This window comes from Chanodichthys erythropterus, chromosome 7 (assembly GCF_024489055.1).
Source record: "Chanodichthys erythropterus isolate Z2021 chromosome 7, ASM2448905v1, whole genome shotgun sequence".
Lineage (NCBI taxonomy): Eukaryota > Metazoa > Chordata > Actinopteri > Cypriniformes > Xenocyprididae > Chanodichthys > Chanodichthys erythropterus.
The window spans coordinates 40,198,856-40,220,784 of NC_090227.1; the positions used below are offsets into that span (position 1 = coordinate 40,198,856).

The 21,929-nt window shown below is 35.8% G+C and overlaps 1 protein-coding gene across 2 annotated transcripts in view; it reads right to left on the reverse strand.

Annotated features, from left to right (window-relative positions):
• The window catches only part of tp53i11b (tumor protein p53 inducible protein 11b), a 70,276-nt gene extending 51,985 nt beyond the window's left edge, over positions 1-18,291 (reverse strand). The window contains exon 1 of one of the 2 annotated variants that reach the window (XM_067390545.1): positions 18,151-18,291. The gene's annotated coding sequence lies outside the window, so the exon portion shown is untranslated. Of the gene's footprint in view, positions 1-17,605; positions 17,752-18,150 lie in introns of those variants that run through there. The other variant, XM_067390546.1, reaches the window with a different exon arrangement.
• Positions 18,292-21,929: the final 3,638 nt, after the last annotated feature.

Here is a 21,929-nt window from a genome sequence, read left to right on the forward strand (position 1 = left end):
GCTGTACTCAGTTATATATTTCATCACGTCCAGATGAAATCTCTAAATTATCTAAGTTGACAGAGTGTGTTAAAGACAAAAAAAAATTGGATGACCAGTAATTTTCTTCTCTTAAAGCTGCTGTAGGGAGTTTTTAGAAAACGTTGACTTAGCCTGAAAATTTGAACAAGCACAACTCACAGGTCACTCCCCCTTGCTCTCTGCTGCGCTACAGCCCTCCCTCCACAGCTCCTCCCCCATCACAACGGAGCCTGCCGTGAACGTGCAGGCTAGTAAGGCGGATAAACAGTTATGGCACATTCACTGGTACAGACGAAACATCAACAATATGATTTACATTGACTATGGCCTTCCCATACTTTGACTACAAACTTGGTCCGCAAAACATTACGTATTTTGCAATACATGTAATGTAACTATATGACATTGCACTATTTCTATAAGTAAAAAATAGCTAGTATGATAATATAACGGTAACTAACGTTACAGTATGCAAGTAATTATTCTTTAGATATGTAATGCTAAATAAGGTTTGCTAGTACATTATTTCAGCAAAATGACAAGCCAGTGAATTAGTAGGTTTCAATAGTTGCTTTGCACGGTGCGTGACATTTTACCTGTATGTTATGTGGCTAGAGTTTTGACACCGAGTCAATGGGCTCCGACGAGGAGTCAACGGGCGGGGAGAAGAGGAAGCCGTGGTGTACGCGGAGCATCAGGCAGGGGACAGGCAGGCCTGTTATCTTAGGGTGTTTTCACACCTATGGATCGCTTGTTTTGTTCCGAAACAGGGACTAAATTTGTTACAATGTTGCATTTTCTTCTTGGTTCGGTTCGCTTTCACAAGGCAACATTCCAGAGCGTACCAAAATGCATTCAGGCAAGTCACAAGCGACTACAACTGTCCTCTTATTGGTCAGAGTTTTCGCTGCATCATCCATCAAAATAATGACTGACAAGCTAGCTCCATGAGCTTATTGTGGCTTTATTTGTAACTGTCGAGACACACACAAACACTTTATAAATGTAGCCGTGTCTCCCGCAGTTAATTCATATTTGCTGCGGCAAATTCAAACCCGCGCCCTTTCTCTCTCTCTCCATCTCTGGATTTCCCAGCGCTGTCTAGTAGGCGACCTGTTGTCCGTGTGTCTGTCGAGAGAGACCATTTGAATTTTATAATGAAGCAGAGCGGGAATTGAGGCTTCGTCGGGACAGCATTCTCACACGGAGAAGTGTAATTACACACCAGAGGCGCTCGTTGGCTTTCAGATATTGTAAATAATGTGCTCACTCACAGAATCAGACATTACTGATTTTTATATCATATTTTCCGTTATGAAAATGATATCATTTGGTTAGTTGGTCCGTTAACTGGGTCGATTGCTTTCACATCTCAAGCGAACCGCTCCAGAGTTCGTTTGAAAGCGTACCGAGACCACCTCTTCAAGCAGGTCTCGGTACGCTTGTTTGGTCCGCTTTTGGTACGCACCCGAGTGCGATTGCTGTTTTCCCACCTGCCCAAACGAACCGCACCAAAGGGGCAAACGAACTCTGGTACGATTCAACTGAACTAAATGAGGCAGGTGTGAAAGCACCCTTAGTTGTGTAGTTCTTAAAAAATGAAACAAATCAAGCAGGGATACTTACTTGTCAAGCTAATGTGTGGCTAACTCTGCATCGGTTTTTAATCCTTTCAGGACACATAGCTCCCTCCACCTCGGAAAAGCCGCTCCGATATTTACCCTCGTGTTATTTCAGGCTCTATCTAATTCTTTCTTTTTGGCTTTTTTTATCATCGTCATCTGTCTTTTTCCGTTTACCCATCTTTATTTTATGAGCAGGTGCCACTCGAGGAACTGGCAGTTTGGATTGTTTGTCAGCCATAAGCAAAGCTGCAGCACACCGGTAATCTTGAATTTGAACGCCTGTACGCGCTGTGCATGAGAGGGGTGTGATCAGCACGCACGCGAGCTTGATTGACACTGCTAAGACACTCCTCCTGGCTCTGATTGGTTGTTTCTTACCGGGAGCGGTGTATTTCTGCAAATGGCAATAGGACCACTGGGAGGAGCCAGAGGAGCTTGATTTTTTCACAGATTATCTGTCTCATATTCTACTATCAGGACATAATGACAGGTTTAACAAATATGTAAAAAAAAATACATTTTTACAAAAGTTACCTACTGCAGCTTTAAATTCAGATTGAGACTGAGGTATTACTTTGGTATTACAGATTACTCTAAATTGTAATGTACAAGCTGCTTTGAAACAATATGTTTAGTCAAAAGTGCTATACAAATAAATGTGAACTGAACTGCCATAAAACATGCTGTAAAGCTTCTTGAGGCGGCAGTTTTTGAATTTATAGTGAGTGCAGGATTTGACATTTACAGTCGCTGCTGAGAATGGAAAATATGATCACTGAATAAAGGCCTGAATTTGGGTCTGTTTCTCATTTGGATTTGGATTACAGCACACTAATAAAATTGATTACTTTTGTAAATTTATGTTGCATTTTTGATATATTTTATGTTTCTACTGTCAGTCACAGCATAAGACTATACTGAGGAAATGCCTTTTGCATCCCACAGCAAACAAAATAAATATTACACGATAAATAATGGTTAAATAATTACAAAAATGCTATACATTTTAAAGTTTAAAGTCTAGTCATGTTTAACATTATGTAAAGTCACACAGAACAAAGTGAATATATTATATATCATATTAACTAGACACAAGTAAACTGTTTCTAATAAATGTGTCTGAAAACAATGTCACTGATATTACAATTGAATATAATAGAATCAGCAGTTATGTTTATGCGTTCTAAAGCACTCATAGAAATGTATGAAAGTAAAAGAATTATTATTGTAATTTTGATTATTAGTGGTAGCATTAACTTGATCAATCATACTTCATGGTCTTCATCTCATTTCTCCAAAGTGTTGTTAATTTCTTAATGTATAAAAACTTGCTTTAAAAGGCCAAAAAAATAGTCTGAACTCAGTGTGAGATATCTATGCAGTAATCTACACTGCACACCAACAGGTGTGCTAAAATCCCATTCGCTCTATCCATCTTCAATCCCAATTATCTAGAAGCTCATAAATAGAGGGATTCAAGCGAGAGCGCTGGAGGGAACAGATGTGAAAGATGAAACATGGACTAGGAGACCAGCTAATTTTGGAGATTTACTGTACTTCTCTGTCTCTCTTCCACCACCACACCCTCAAACACTGCCATGCAACAAGTTCAGCGATGAATTACAGCCATAGACCACCACTGAAACAAATGTGAAAGAGATCTGTGTTCACACTGCCAATGAAACATGACACCGGCACACACACCACACAATGTTCTACTATGAACGTACATTCATTGCTGCTACAAAGCCTTAGTTGCGTCAAAACAGTGCTTCTGTTTGAAACACTATCAGTTTTGCCCAAGGCTTGCAAGTCACCATTAATGGCTCTTTTATAAGGTTCTGACTGTAAACACCACCATTTACAAGCAGGGCATATACAAAACCCATATACCACCATCATAAGATATGATAAATTTAGCAGAATATTCTTCGGTCATGCTCAAGAGGCCAGATAAGCTTCCCACCGCAGCCACTCCTGCTCGCTTTAACTGGAAAAATTGGTCTGATTAGTTTCCTGCATGGAATTGGTGCCTACAGCTTTGAACATTTCCTCAGAACTTTTTATATGTTTATCATATTGTAACTGCATTTTGCAGAAACTTTCTTTAACATACTTTACTATATTTACATTTATTTCACTGATTTTGGAAGCAATCTTCCCTCTGTATCAGCACAGATTCTGAGTGGGCTGCTGACTGGTTCTCCTTAAAGTCAATCCAAACCAATATCCACTGGGAATTGTTTGGATTGTGAAATCTGGCCATTAAACACCATATTTGTGCCAGGCCAAATGCAATTTTGCCAAAACAACTATTAGTTAACATTATAGTCTGTGTAAGTGACTTCAGCAGAAAAGGAAAGTTATTTCAGAGGAAGAGCAAGTTACATTTTCATTAAATTGTTTGTATTAAAGGAGACCTATAATGTCCCTTTTACAAGATGTACGTCTCTGGTGTTCCCAGAATGTGTCTGTGAAGTTTCAGCTCAAAATACCCCACAGATCATTTATTATAGCTTGTCAAATTTGCCCCCATTTTGGAGTGAGTAAAAACACACCGTTTTTCGTGCATGTGTTTATGTAAATTTTAGGGTTTGTGATGTCATCAAACTGGGAAGCTCATTGTAGTCCCTACCAGCCATTTGTTGTAGTCCTTATAAAGCCATTTCTGCAAAAGGAAATATCTCCCTTCGCACTGAATTTTGAGCGTTGTAACTTTGCAGATGTTGTTTATGCTCAAACAGAAACATTACACACTAACTAAAGTTAAAGTGAAATCATAATCAAGGTCCCCTTTAAAATATACCAATGAATCAGTCACAATAAGACCAGGAATGTGCATCTAAAAATGTTTTTTAAAGAAGTCTCTTATGCTCACCAATGCTGCAATAATTTGATCAACAATGCAGTCAAGACAGTAATATGATGAGATATTATTACAATTTAGTAAATGAACTAGGCTCGACTCTTCAACAATCCAGGAGAACACAGAGGTGAAAATATATTTTATCAAGCAAAGGAATGTTATTGTTTGACTGCTGCTATGGCTGCTAATCTTAAGGAGCAAAATAACTATGTTTCCACTCCAAGCATGGATTAAAGAACTGGTGTTACCATTTCAATTAAAGTGGAATTACTACAACAACATTCCACAGAAGAAAGAACAGTAAACACTTCTGAAGTACACCTTAAGGCTGGAATACACTACATGACTTTTGCTCAGATTTTTGCCCCGATTTGAAGTCTAAATCAAGGGTTTTCAAAAAGGTGGGTCGCGCAAAGTCACACACACACAAACAGTTTAGTCTAGGGCTGCATGATATACCATCAAATAGAAATCGTGATATTGCTAAGTGCAATTTTCAAAATCGCAAAGGCTGGGATTTAATTATATAAATTTGCGCTGCATGTTTTGAAGCATGTGCGCCTCGTAATAACATTGAGGGTCTCAGAGCGACTCAGTTCATTATTAAACGGCTTGGTTCACATAATTAATGAGACTGCATTACACCGGAGAATTCTAATGTCACGAAACGGCTGTTTCAGGTCTGTTCAACTCAGCGCTGTTGTCTTTCAGAGACATATGTGACCCTGGATCACAAAACCAATCATAAGTCACACAGGTATACATGTAGCAATAGCCAACAATACATTGTATGGGTCCAAATTAAACATTTTTCTTTTTTACCAAAAATCATTAGGATATTAAGTAAAGATCCTGTTCCATGAAGATATTTTGTAAATTTCCTACTGTAAATATATCAAAAATGTATTTGTGAGTGCATATGCATTGCTAAGGACTTCATTTGGTCAACTATAAAGGTGATTTTCTTAATATTTTTTTGCACCCTCAGATTCCAGATTTTCAAATAGTTGCATCTCGGTCAAATTTCGGACAAACCATACATCAATGAAAAGCTTTTCTGCGCTGAACACCGCAATGATCATCACAGCGTGTACTACAGTTCATATCCGGTTCTTATCCGGACCGGAGTGAGCACATTTCAAGTTATGTACATATTTCATAAACTCTTAAACATCTGTAAATTAAGAAATTGAAACATAAATATTAGTATTGAAATTGTACAGTTGTACTATGAAATAAAATTATTCTTTTTAATACCCGATTTCTGTCACATCAAACTTTTGGTTAAGAGTTATTTTTTTATCCCCCATAGAAAACAACAAAATTATTACCTTCATTCAAGGTCCAGAAAAGTAGTAAAGACATTGTTAAAATAGACGACATGACTGCAGTGGTTCAACCTTAATGTTACGAAGCTACGAGACAAAAATAACGATTTTATTCAACTTATTTCTTTTTGACCTTGTCAGACTCGTACGCAGTTGGTGCAGTAAACGCAGTTCAGCGCTTCGTGTTTCGTAACATTTCATAACATTAAGATTGAACCACTGAAGTCACGTGGACAATTTTGACAATGTCTTTAGTACCTTTCTGGACCTTGAAAGTGGTGGTTAAATTGTGGTCTATGGACGAGTCAGAAATATCTTAATTTGTGTTCAGAATGAATGTCTTACAGCTTTGGAACAACATGAGGGTAATTAATGATAGAAATTTCATTTTTGGGTGAACTAACCTTTTAGGAGACAAAAAATGCTTAATCTGTGTCAACCTGCATCAACAAATATCACAGAGGAATAAAACTGGATGATGAGTCCTTGAAAAGATTGCAGAGAACTAAACACAGGCACCGGCTAAACAGACCTTTGGATACTCATGTGGCAATATAGCATTTTAATAGCATAACCCAAGAGCATTTCACAAGAAAATCACTCCTAGAAATTATATCAGCATGTCCCCGAGCCCCGTAGTGCTTTGCTTATTGGTCGCTGTTTGTCTTGCGTGAGAAAGATTCACTGAGTAGTGTTAGAAAAGAGCATGCTCTTTCTCACCAGTAATGATAATAAACCATAGCTGAGAGCTAGAGCTAATAATGAGAACGTCAGTTAAGACAGCATGACCACCTCTAACAGTATGGAAAAGTACCCTTTCTAATTTAAGATGGTCATGTGCTGCAATGTGTTGCATAAACACAGTCAGTAACTTTACAGGTTTCCATTTCGTATAGTCTGCAAAATAGAACAATAGACCGCAGTCAAAGAGCCTTGAAAGTGCAGGCCTTGATTAACTTAGAGATCAAAGGCCTGGATTCACAGACAGAGCTTAGACTAAACCAGGACTTAGTTAAATTAGGAGATTTAAAGAATTAGTTAAATTCAGAATGAAAATTTCATGATAATTTACTCACCCCAGTGTCATCCAAGATGTTCGTGCCTTTCTTTCTTAAGTCGAAAAGAAATTCAAGTTTTTGAGAAAAACATTCCAGGATTTTTCTCCTTATAGTGGACTTCAGTAAAGCTACATTGAAACTGACATTTGTAGGGCCCTATAATTTCCGCGATCACAGAATTGCGGACGGAATCGCGGAATCCATTCATAAAAACAGAATTTACTATATAACACGGAATGTCACGGAATTTGGAAAATAGACAAGAAGTGCTCACAATACAAGTTATCGGCAGTGCTCAGAGTATCATAAGCTACAATAGAGAGGAAGTAAAAGGATAGGAATAAGATTTTTTTTTTTTTTTTTTTTTTTTTTACATATTACTGTTGTTGTTGTACAGTAGAATTTAGATATATTAATTTAATAATAAATTATTAAAATATATTTTAAACAATAATCTGTGTTTCTTCCATGTTTTAATTTTAACAGTAAAGCTCTGTTGTGCAACACATTGTTTGACAAAAAAAAGTTTAATTTCATGATTAAAAGATAAATTAAATGGTATGCGTTCATTTGATTGCCAGAAAAATTTAACCCTTGAGGGACGGATTGGGCGGTACCGCCCAAAATGGCATACTTTTACAAATGTGTAGTTATCTCAAAAACTATTAATGCTAGAGAGATGCGGTCTTTTTTGCCGTCTTCCTCAGATTCCACTGAAAACAGCGGTATCCACTCGCTTCCGTTATTGCGCAATACCACTGCGTAAACAGGCCAATGAAAACGATTATGTTAGGCAGATTCAACACGCAACAACCAATGAAAAAATTGCCGCTGGGAGGAATATTTTTCTAACCCAATCAGAGGAAGGTTACCATGATGTATTCTAGCCATTCAGAGGACTCTGTAGCTCTGCTGTAGCCTTGTAAAAGCTCGCTGGCCTATAGTAAAAGACCGGCAGTCGGGTGTAATCAATAAGCGATCGGAGAATCAGCATCAGGTGGAGAAAGCAGAAAGCGATCGGAGTGTTACAGAGAGCGATCTGAGTATTAGCGAGCACAAAGAGATAAATTCGAGAGAGATATAGCATTATTACAGAATTGTTTTATCAAAATGGCAAGCAGTAAAAGATTTACGGCAGAACAAGCTCTGGAACAATTACTGGAAAGTGACGAGGAGAAATCTGGAGCAGACAGCTTTTACACCGATGGAGAGGCCTTGCTTTGCTCACTGGCATGCCTAGGACTGTTTGTAAAAAAAAGTTAATTATTTAATTGTTCTTTACACATTTGATTAAACAATAACACATTTCTGTCAAGCAAAGAGTTTGAAAAATATATTTTTTTTTGTTCTATATTCTGTGATGTGTGATTTTCAGTAATAAATGACAAAAATCTAATTTTCGTTTTTGAAATTCTCTAGTTTATTGTACATTTTCTTTCACTCATACTTCCTTTCTAAACACATTACATGCATGCTTATGGTAGCTTAGGGTCTTCTGAATCCATAGAAACCAAACACAGGGTGTTCCATCTCCTTTACATATGATTTATAAGCCCAAATATAAAAATAGAGAAAACAGACCAAAAAGGGCTTAGTACCAAAAATACAAAAAAGCCTAGGACTGTTTGTAAATAAAGTTAATTATTTAACTGTTCTTTACACATTTGATTGAACATTAACCCATTTCTGTCAAGCAAAGGGTTTGAAAAATATATTTTTGGGTCAAAAACTTTTCACTATTTTTGTGTGAGGTAGGATTTTCAGTAATAAATGAGAAAAATCTCATTTTCGTTTTTGAAATTCTCTAGTTTATTGTACAATTTTTCACTCATACTTCCTTTTCACTCATCCTTCCTTTTTCACTCATACTTCCTTTATAAACATATTGCATATTGCATGCTTATTGTAGCTTAGGGTCTTCTGAATCCATTGATACCAAATACATGGTGGTCCATCATCATTACATATGGTTTATAAGCCGAAATGTAAAAATAGAGAAAACGGACCAAAAAGGGCTTAGTCCCCTAAGGGTTAAATACACAACAGAACTTCTGAAGAAAAAAAAAAATCATAAAAATATATTTAATTAATTAATATTGTTGTTTTTAAGAATTCAATTAATTAGACATGCTTTTTGATTATTAAAATTTGGGAAAAAATAAAACAGAATTTGGGAAAAAATAAAACGGATTTTATAGGGCCCTACATTTGAACCTTCCACACAGTGAACCCCACTGAACTCCACTATATGGATATCTTAAAAAACCTTAATTTCTTTCCAATTGAAGATAGTGGTCTGTGAAACCGGGCAAAAGAGTGTGCTGATTTAACAGAGTGGGATACATAAGGGCTGTTCATTTACTGAAAATTTCAATCCAGTATAATTACACCTTATGGTAATAAATCAAACTAACCATCTCAAACTAAGCATCCCTAGCCCTAGGACTACTGGTGTACCTAAAGAAAGCTTAATTCAACTTAAGTTCTATAACTTTGCGGCATTGGATATTCACCATATATACATTTACTCTATGTCTTTTCAACAAGTTGAAATCATTTCCTGCAGCAATTGGCAGATGCTTCTGACAAAACTTAATTGTTTTGAACTCTACACAGTAGTCAGCTTGTCTGAGTCATGCCAAACAAAAGCAGGTTGTGTAGACACTAGACATAATACAAGTCAGAACGACTCACATCAAACCATGCAACAAATTAAATCCCAAACTGCACCCTCAGTAACCTGATAAGGCCAAGTATGAGCTTCAGAGGCTTAAATGTTTTTGACAGATACTTATTCACCAATTTAGAAATATTTAGCCCCAAAATGTGTAACATTCTTTTCTTTTGGGTTTTACCATATTAAACTTTGGATAAAATCAAAGGAATTGTTTTCATCCTTGCAACAATGCAGTCTCTAAAGAGCCTTGGCTGCCTAGGCACAGTAATCCAATCTGTGAGAAATCCAGGGGAGGACATCTGCTCATTTTGTGGCACAGCAGTGCCCTGCTGACATAACAGTGTTGGAGGAAATTAAACTAGAAGCTAAACTAGACCCTCACTCTGAGGGACCAATCAATACTTGACAGATACTTGATATAAAATCATGTTATATAAATAGTATAGTCAGCACCTTACGTGCTGTACATGTCAGTGTTCAAAATTCTTTTTGCAGTTACAAGACACAAGCTTTCAATCTTTCAAAATAGATGACCATATTTGTAGCTTTCAAGTTCATGGCCACCATGACCAAATATTGGAGAGGGGTCTGTGTGCATTTAGGGATTGATGTACTGATAATAATATTCTGGCCAATACTTATTGAAGCCAATAATTATTTTCATTATATAGTTGATATATATACACAGGTGTTGGTCATATAATTAGAATATCATCAAAAAGTTGATTTATTTCACTAATTCCATTCAAAAAGTGAAACTTGTATATTATATTCATTCATTACACACAGACTGATATATTTCAAATGTTTATTTATTTTCATTTTGATGATTATAACTGACAACTAAGGAAAATCCCAAATTCAGTATCTCAGAAAATTAGAATATTACTTAAGACAGCTGGAGTCAAATAAAAAAAGGATTTTTAGAAATCTTGGCCAACTGAAATGTATGAATATGAAAAGTATGAGCATGTACAGCACTCAATACTTAGTTGGGGCTCCTTTTGCCTGAATTACTGCAGCAATGCGGCGTGGCATGGAGTCGATCAGTCTGTGGCACTGCTCAGGTGTTATGAGAGCCCAGGTTGCTCTGATAATGGCCTTCAGCTCTTCTGCATTGTAGGGTCTGGCATATCACATCTTCCTCTTCATACTTCCTCGGGATACCATGGTCCTTAAACCAGGTACTCGTAGCTTTGGCACTGTGTGCAGGTGCCAAGTCCTGTTGGAAAATGAAATCTGCATTTCCATAAAGTTGGTAAGCAGCAGGAAGCATGAAGTGCTCTAAAACTTCCTGGTATACGGCTGCGTTGACCTTGGACCTCAGAAAAAACAGTGGACCAACACCAGCAGATGGCATGGCACCCCAAACCATCACTGTGGAAACTTTACATTGGACCTCAAGCAACATGGATTGTGTGCCTCTCCTCTCTTCCTCCAGACTTTGGGACCCTGATTTCCAAAGGAAATGCAAAATTAACTTTCATCAGAGAACATAACTTTGGACCACTCAGCAGCAGTCCAGTCCTTTTTGTCTTTAGATGCTTCTGACGCTGTCTGTTGTTCAAGAGTGGCTTGACACAAGGAATGCGACAGCTGAAACCCATGTCTTGCATATGTCTGTGCGTAGTGGTTCTTGAAGCACTGACTCCAGCTGCAGTCCACTCTTTGTGAATCTCCCCCACATTTTTTAATGGGTTTTGTTTCACAATCCTCTCCAGGGTGCGGTTATCCATATTGCTTGTACACTTTTTTTACCACATCTTTTCCTTCCCTTCGCCTCTCTATTAATGTGCTTGGACACAGAGATCTGTGAACAGCCAGCCTCTTTTGAAATGACCTTTTGTGTCTTGCCCTCCTTGTACAAGGTGTCAATGGTCGTCTTTTGGACAACTGTCAAGTCAGCAGTCTTCCCCATGATTGTGTAGCCTACAGAACTAGACTGAGAGACCATTTCATGGCCTTTGCAGGTGTTAATTAGCTGATTGGAGTGTGGCACCAGGTGTCTTCAATATCGAACCGTTTCACAAAATTCTAATTTTCTGAGATGCTGAATTTGGGATTTTCTTTAGTTGTCAGTTATAATAATCAAAATTGAAAGAAATAAACACAAGATATCAGTCTGTGTGTAATGAATAAATATAATATACAAGTTTCACTTTTTGAATTGAATTAGTGAAATAAATAAACTTTTTGATGATATTCTAATTATATGACCAGCACCTGTATATATATATATATATATATATATATATATATATATATATATATATATATATATATATATATATATATATATATATATATATAAAGTATACTATATTGATTATAAAAAAATTAAAACAACACACAGAAGAAATAAAGTAAAAGAAATTAAGTTTTAGGCATCACAACATTATAATGTACATATAATAATTCTGAGACCAGCTACTAAAGGATTAACTTAATAGGGTAAATATCCAATTAAATAAATTAACAATCAAATATCTGTCGATATAAATCTGATATGGGACAATACCAAAATTTTTTAATTAAAATAATTCGTAATTTTGACCAATAACTGAGGATACACAACAACTATATGCTTAAAACGGAGAAGTGTTTCCTTTGAGTTTTCCGTTTTTTGTTTTTTTTCCTATATTGCAGATGCAGGTTTTTTAAACAACCCAGTGTAATGAAAAAATGTGCCTGTGATTTAAAATTCTTTATAAATCTCTCCAACAGTGTAGCATTAGCCGTTAGCCACGGAGCACAGCCTCAAACTCATTCAGAATCCAAACATCCAAATAAATACAATACTCACATGATCCAATGCATGCATGCAGTATGCATGACGAACATTTGGTAAAGATCCATTTGAGGGTTATATTAGCTGTGTGAACTTTGTAAATGCACTGTAAATAGTGCATTTACATAGTCGAGAGCTTGTGGGGCAGAGAGCGCAAGGATTTAAAGGGGCCGCACACGCTTAATCGGAGCATATTTAATGACGCTTCAAAAGAATCTATGGGGTATTTTGAGCTGAAACTTCACAGACACATTCAGGAGACACCTTAGACTTATATTACATTGTAAAAACTGGTTCTAGAGCACCTTTAATATCCAGTGACTGACGCTAAAAAAGTGTTCTATTTTCTCTGAAACAGTTCAACATGACTGTTGAAACATTTTATTACAATGCTGCTCTCATGTTTTGCCACAGCAATTGCAAGTACATTTTCTGTCATCTTTGCAGGACTGTAATATAAAGAGTGTGCAAAGTAATATTTTAGCAACTGTGTGAAAGTGAATACCACTTAACAGGCACAATAGCGGTATAAAACATATCTATTGGTTATGCGTCACATGACTACACATGCATCATTTTCAAATACCTCCCTTTTTACAGTCCACATTACAATGCAAAAACGGCATTTTCAAATTTATCCACTTGGGAGTGTGTTTTCAAATGAAAACATATTAGTGTGGACAAGGCCTTATTAAATTTTACAAGACTTGTTCAATTAGTTTGCTTCTATGAGCTCTTTTATAAAGTGACGAGACTCGTGTTTTACGGGACTTATACCTGAGAGCTCTGCATACCAGGTGAGCTACCAAGCAAGTTTACTACGTCCAAAAAGCATTTTTTACAGAGCTGGTTATGCGATTCAAACGTCAAAATGTATAAGTTTACAAATCATGCATAAAAGTGTTTTAAGGTCATAACATAGTATTGTGCAAGTAACCTTGTAAAAATAAGCTTCATTAATCAATCCCATCTGCACCTGATTTGTGTGAAAAGGTTCTTTTACTGCCTCTAGTGTTCATTTCAGCTGGTAACTACAGTGAAATGTATAGATATGTTTTTGCAGTTTTGCAGAAATGTAGCCAGAGTCAAGTATTTCCAATGAGCCTGGGTGGATACTATCTACAAAAGAAAACACATGAAAAATTTAAGTGCAAAGGCATCAATATCAGGACTTGTGAAACGATTCCTGGAGGGCAGGAGGAAAAAGTATTGTGTTGACTACAATGGAACATATCATATTCTACGTTGAATATACCAAGATATTGTATATGCTGCATTCAACTCAGACATTCAACTCAAGTGTTTGTTCTCTTTAGAAACACTGCAGTCCTGTGAAAAGCACTTTGATAACAGGTAGCCTAAATTTAAATATAGAAACAACAACAACAACAAAACTGCTGCAATACTTTATCCAAACACTACTATTAACATCAACAATTAGGAATGCACCGACATGAAAATTTTGGCCAATACGATAACCGATAATTCTTTATATTTGAAAGCTGAACCGATATATTTGCCGATAAATCTAAATTATGTAATCAAAATTATGTAATTTTTGAGAGCCTGATTACAAAAACAAAAGTCTCACCATTAAAGGCCATGTCGCATGCACACAATTACAATGTTCTCGTTATAATTTTATGTAGTCTATATGGCAAACTTGCACTGCACATTTTGCACAACTGTATTTTCCTTTTTGATGTGATTTCAATCATATTTCAAGCAATTCAGCTGAAGGAAATAATCCACTTTAATATATCAGCCAAGTTTTCTTATTGCGCCGATAAGGATAATATTAAAAATGAACATATAATCAGACGATCACGAGATGGTAGCCGATATATCGTGCATCCCTGTCAGCAATAAATAATCATCAATCACAGCAGCATTTTCTACCAAACTCTCCAACACCACAGGATCATACAGCAATTGAAGATTCGTTGGTCCGAGTATCTGAAAATATGGTGCTGTCACAGTTTCACAGGACAGTGCTTGATTAATCAACCCAGTGATAGAATAAGACAGGACAGAAAGCAGGTCACCATCTGCTTGTCTTTCCCAGAGTGCTGCGCTCTCGAGGACTAGCAACAGAGTGGTTTGCCTCTTTGCAGTGACATTAAATCATTATCATCATCACTATCGATATGACTAGTAAAACAAAATGATCATATTGATTTGAAGAGCACTTCCCAGCCTCGTCGAATGAAAGTAAGGGTAAAAGCTGCAATAGCCTAATGGATAATGACACTCTTTTTACAGGTCACTTCATAGCATTGCCACCCAGAAATGTCATCTATTACAAAAGATATTTCATGCAGCTCACACTAATCAATCTTAGACTGAACTTTGCACACAAAAAAAGGTGTTTTTTTCCCACAGAGATGGGCATAACTATGAATTCTGTTCTCATGAGACATCTGAAGGTGATTCTGGTGTTGTGTACATTAAGATTCTCATGCCCTTTCAAGCCCCCTATTTCAAACACAGCAAATGGTCAGTATCTGCACTTTATATAAAATTCATAGCCCTTGCATCCTAATGTTACCATGGTAACAGAATTGGGAAGAACGCGATACCGTTTCCTCCTCCTTTGAGAAATAAATTCCCACACATTCACCACCCACACCTGTCTCCAGAATGAAGATCAGGAACGACCACAACCGCTGCATTATGCTTTGATGATCAAAAACGCCAGAAGCTCGAAAAGGATCTCTGCAACGTGGTTTTCCTCATAAATCATGAGCTTGAGGGATCACCTCAGCCTATAAGACCATGATGGTTATTTGAGTTGAGCTGTTATGTGACAAACCACACAGAAACAAATGGTGAGAAAAAGAAGGGTGTGAACAAGACAAGGACATAAAACAGCCAGACATTACAAAAACATTTCCTTGCACCTGTCCTTGTCCATGGCGTTTTACTAAGACTGTAAGCAACAATTACTTTCTGACCTTAAGCAGAGCAAGTATCACATCAGACAGGGAGTGGAGAGCCGGAGTCTTCCAAGAAAGCATTTACAATGCCAAGAACACGATTACATGCAGCAAGACTACTGATAGTAAATACTTGAAACCTCAACAAAGCTCAAATGCTGGTAGTCTGAGAGGAGAAAATAGACTTTGTTGATACAACCGTGGGTCTTTTCCAAAAGCTTCTTGCATAGAAATGGCATTCAGTATGCAAAGTCTATTTTTAAACATTATTATAGTTTAAAACTCAGCCGCTGATTTGCTCAAAACCTGTGTCTGTGCAAAGAAAGAAACACTCCCGAGAGTAAACAGTGGAGTGCTGCAGACTTTCATTTAACTTTTAAAAGCATGTCTAGACTTTGCCCAGTAATCATCAAGAGATAAACAAGCATTAAAGTATGCTCATGCAGTTAAAAATTATTTTGAGTACGAATGAAGATGACTGACAGAAAGTATAGAGCTCTAAACCATATTTGTGTGTTATTACAGACATTTTTCTTCAAATAACAGTATATGAGGATGCCTTTTTGACCATCAACTTTCCTTTATTAAACGAAACTTAATATTAAAAACTGATTATTTCACAAATTAAAAAATACTATAGTAATTAATACTAAATAGTGTTTTTGAACCATACTATAGTAAATTGTAGTATACTGTATATAGCGTATTTACAACTCTTACTGTATAGCATACTGTACTATAGGGCTGGGCGATATATCGCATGCAATTGTCACGCGCATTTCGTCAGTAAAGCCAGTACCCTGATTACTGCTAAATCGCCATCACCTGCTTTCAAATGGAGCGGCATTTAATAGACAGAGCCGTAGATCACTGATAAGCCATGCGTGACAATTGCATGCGATATATCGCCCAGCCCTACTGTACTATTAACTATAGTGAACTGATAAACTGTAATAAATACTGTTGTATGCTTTAGTTTTTACAGTAAAGTGTAGTGTATAGTAGGGCTGGGTAAAAAAATATCGATTTCAATCGATTCTCATTTTTATAAAACGATATTGATTCTTAAATCCCAAGAATTGATTAGTCTAGTCTGTTTTCAGTTGATGAATGAGCAGAACATGTAGCGCCTCCCATCCAATAAATCCCAATAATCTTTGTACTTTGTTACTTTTGATATGAAGCAAAGTCTCAGATTTCAAAAGACGTCCATCTTATTATGAGATTCAAAAAATAAATACCGTTTTGGCGCTGTTTAATGTGGCGTGACAGATCGCTGTAGTGCTTCAGTTAAAGAGAAGCATGTGATCATCCTCTCCTCCGCTTTAATACCAGTTACAGCACGAAATAAACATGAATGAACATCTGAAGGTATGTTAAAATATACAGTACAACTTACTGAAATCCATATCTCGTGTAATCGCTCAATCAGTATTTCAACCTCGGAAAGATGTAAATAAAACAGCTTTGTCATGTAACGTCACATTTATCTCAGAAAAACATATTCAGTGACGATAAACTCATTAGTCAGCTAGAAGAATGAACTCTAGAAAGCAACATTCTGATAAATATAGTTATGCACCGTTACATATTCATTATACTTTTTAATGTTCTTCAATATTTAATGCATGTTTGAATAAATCAGTTATGACAGCCATGATTTGTTTATTAAAAAAAAAAAAACGAATTGGAGTAGAAATATGATTATGTAATTCTAAACTTTATTTATAATAAAAACATTGAGTGTAATTTAAGTGTTTGTATATAAATAAATTAATTTAACCTCCAATATTATTATAGTAATACCAACTGACTTACATGTGTAGTTTACAGCATTAGATGAGATTTTTTTCCTCTAGAAAATTTGCCATGCACTGTAACTGAAACAATACATTCAAAATAATCGATATTGAATCGAATCGAATCGAATTCGAAATCGAATTGTGAAAATTGTGGCAATACTCAGCCCTAGTGTATAATATATACCCTATAGTTGTAGAAAACCTAGTATAGTATTGGGTAAAGTAATTTGTTTATATTTCTATAGTTGTTATATTACCACAGCAACTATAAAATTACCACAACAAGTGCTTTACTATAGTATGGTTCAAAAACACTACAGTTTTTACTATAAATTACTATAGTATTGTCCCAACATATGGCCTATATATTTCATTTAAGTTTGAGATGGCAGGAATGTCCTCAAATCCTTAACATTTACTTTAAAATCACTTTTTCAGCATGAAAAAGAGGCTCATTCACTGGAATGACCAAAACTAAAGACAAATAACAGAATAATAACAAACCTGTGCGCATTTCAGATTAATGTGAGGGAATCCGGATCGTCCAGAGCCGCGCGAGACGCGCCGGTTGATGACCATTTTAAACGACAGAAATGTGATTCAAGCAACTCAGAAAGTGGGATATTACACAACACACGTCTTTTTAATCCAACCTTACGTTTTAAAGGAAGTGCTTCTTAAGCAAACGTTCATAACTGTCAAACCAGAGTCCGTTTTGTGTATTGTGGAGTAGTAAGTTGTCGCGTGCTTGAGCGCGCGCGCATACCTTCAGTACTAACTCCAAGCTGTTTGTATACTCTATTTTACTTTATACACCACATGTTGAGCGTGGTCTGAAGAAGAGTGAATTAAAATTAACTTACAACTGCAAGAAATCGCACTTTTCTGTCATTCCCGCGACACCGCGTGCGTTTCTCTAACAGGTTTGGTCGGTTATAAGTCAAATGAGAATAGCCAGTGCTGTATAACTATGTGAGATGGATAGGTGTAGCGTCCGCACAAAGATATTCAACCTGTAATAAAAATCCACAAATCAATATATTTCTCACCAGTTTAGTTGAAAGAAGCTTTCTGAGGTCTTCTGCGTTTCTGCTGCGCTATTTTCAGTATGCTGTCCGATTATTCTCTGGATAAATTTACATTGCAGTGCTCTTTGGGTTTGCAAACAACCAAGACTCCGACGGATCTATAAGTTTACCGTAATGTCACACATACACAATATCAGCGCAGCTCCGTCTACCGTAATACACAGAGCGCTCGCGTACACGTGACCTGCAGATAGCTCACTGAAATCTTTATCTTTATATCTTTATATTTTCATTGCTTAAACAAGATTGTAAAATAGTGTTGACTTCCAAACAAGGTTGTAACTGTAGGAAAACATACTGTAAGGATAAAAACATATTGGTCAACACAAGCCATCAGAATATTTGGTGTGAAGTGTCTCCTTCAGTGCTATAGTGGTTGCAGCACTGCTTGCAAAGGCATTTCAGACACCTTCAGTATGATGAGTGGTGTAGATAGGTCAACAAATAGCTTATACAGCTATTTATGGAAGCCCATTTCCGCCACATAAGAAAAAAATAATGCTTTGGTAAATCTAAATTATGAAATGGAAAGTTATAATTATGACATTAAGTCATATTTGTGACATACAAAGTCATAATTTTGACTTTTCATGTCATAATTCTGAGATTCCAAGTCAAAGATTTGACGTACTAAGTCAGAATTATGAGCTAAAAAGTCAAAATTATGACGCTGTAAATTATGATACTAATTCATAATTATCATGAGATTAAAAAGTCGAAATGCCATAAAAAAATCTAAATGATGAAAAGTCATAATTATGGCATACTACAGTCATGACATAGTAAATCATAATTATGAGATAAAAGTAAAAATTATGACATGTGTCATAAATAATGACATACTGTAATTATGACAGCCATAATTATGAGATAAAAGGTCATAATTATGACATACTAAATCATAATTATTTTTGAGATAAAAAATTTGAAATTATGACAAGTCCTAATGATGACATACTACTATTATGACATACTAAGTCATAATTATGAGATAAAAGGTCACAATTATGACATACTATAATTATGAGATACTAAGTCATTATTATAAGATTAAAAAGTCGAAATTATGACATAAAATATTGAAATTATATTGATTGTTGTATTATAATTATGACATACTACAATTAAGACAATTAATTATGAAATAAAACGTCAAAATTATAACACAAAAAAATCACAATTATGACATACTAAGTCTTAATTATGACATAAAGGTCATAATTATGAGATAGACAAAATTATGACATTATGAAATCATAATTATGACATAAAAATTTCAAAATGATGACAGCAAATTGAAATTATGACAAAAATGTGAAATTATGATATAGAAAGTCTATTTAATTTTTCTTATCTCATAATTATAACTTTTATGTTAGTATGTCATAATTTTGACTTTTTATCTCATAATTATGACTTAGTAGGCTATGTCATAATTTATGATGTCATGTCATATTTTTTTCTTTTTAGCTCATGATTATAACGTCATAATTTTGAATAATATTGACATTTTTATGTCTTTTTATGTCATAATTACAATTTGCAAGAGCATTATTTTGTTGTCTTATGTGGCAGAAATGGGCTTCCATATCTATCAGGCAATCATGCAATCAAATTGTTTTATCAAAGATGGCGAAGAGGTGAATGTGGTTCCTCTGTATTGTTCTGTAAAGGAACTGATGGATTCAAGTGTCCTTGCAGGTGTGGAACGGGTGCCGTAAATGATCCCTTCATCTTAACCTTGTGCACCTTAAAATACCCCAGTCTGATAGCTTACAATCTATTTGTGATTAAACAAATATGCACATGAGAATTGCTTCAGCTGTTGACTCCGTAGTAAGACAATCTTCCGCAGAAGAGGAATAGCATATATTGGCTGAATAGTCTGGACATGAAAGCAGCCCACATAGAATTCTGAAATAATCTCATGAGACACCAACCCACACACTCTTTAAACTGAACCGTCTTACAAACATTATGTTTAGTATTTCAAAATCAGTATACTAGCAAAAGAGAGAGAAAAAAGCACTCAGCTCTCAATGTCCTCGTTTCCTCAGTGAGGCATGAACTTGAATAATATTATATAAGCATGCCTCTATTATTGTGAGCTCTACTGATAACAGTTTGTGAGTGAAATTTTACTTTTTACTCAAGAATGCATGTAAAAATGTACTGTTTGAGGTGGAAAAAATATAAGAGATATAACAGCAAAGCATATTTCCTCCAAATAAGACATTCCTAAAAACAGTCCAATGTCCAGTTTTTAACTTTTGAATCTATTTAAGGGAAGGAATGAAGTGTCCTGCAGCTCAGTATTTTAAAAAAATTTGCCTAAAATGCCAAAAGTTTGTAATAAGTGGTCAGCTACATGAATTTTTATTGGTTCTGATTCATGTCACATGGATTCCAGTCTGCGTTGACTCATACTCCGGGCAATTAAAATGATTATAAGGATCCTTAATGAGAACAGTAATTTGCACAGTCTTCCCACAAGAGCTGGATTACTGAGTCTAGTGCAGTATTGAGGGTCATTACATTTAAATGCCTATTGTTTTGCATTGTGAAAAAAGTTCCAGAAGCAATTGTGAAGTAATTTATTAGACACCTACAGGAAGAACATATTTTATAACGTTGAGCTGCGGATTTCCTCACTGGATGAATTTTTTGCTGCACCGAGGTTCATTCATTTTTCAGTATGCTATTGGAAACAGTATCTTATTTTCATGACATACTGTTCACTTTCCTTGACTATCCTTAAAATACGGCTACAAAAGCTACGCAAATGGATGCTGCTTTCAACAAATATGATTCATCCAAACCCCTAATTCAATTTCAAGGCTTTTCACTTCATTTAATTCAGCTTCAGATTTTTAAGATGTCTGTCAGCTGGAAAAGTGCCAGTCGTCTTACAGACAGTATATAATTCCACATAATTTTTTTGGAAAAAGGCCTTTGTAAGAGATAATATCAACAGTTTCCTTTGATGAAAAGGGCTCTGATAAAAAGGACAAATGTTAAATGTGTTGATACTACAGGCACATTACAAATACTGAGTGAAAATAAAAAATATTCATTACTCATGCAACATCTTTCAGTCTGTCTTAGGACAGAGGCATTTATAAATGTCACGTGCAGGCTTTTGAGAATAAATGATGTGAATATCAATGCATTCTCACAGCTCTTCATCACATCTGATCTGCTGTGTTGCTGCTCCAATGTTTTTTTTTTTTTTCAAGAGCACTGCATTGCACCAATGAACTGTTTATTCTAGCATGCACTGCCTCTGCAACATTCATTCACAATGTTATATCCAACATAGTTACAGTTATTCTCTGCAGATAATAAATTGGGGATGAATACATTTGGTGACCATGCAGTGAGTTCCATCTTACATATTAAAATTGCTGAGAGGCAGCTGAATTCATAGCTTTAGCTTGGACAGGTGAGAGGCTGTGCACGACAGGAAAACACCCTCATTTATGGAATTTAAACTGGGTGTACTGTTTTTTTCCACACAAACTTGGCATTTATCAACATGGATGGACGTACAGTAAGTGGTGGCTACGATCAAATCTCACGTCAGTATTCAACTCGTTTCTGAGTTATTGTGAATTTACGTGAATGAAAGCATGCTGTAAACCCAATTTTTAAGTTAAGAAATTCAAAGTTTAATGGCTCTATTCTAATGATCGAAGCGCATGCTGCAGGTGCACTTAGGGCATGTCTGAATCCACTTTTGC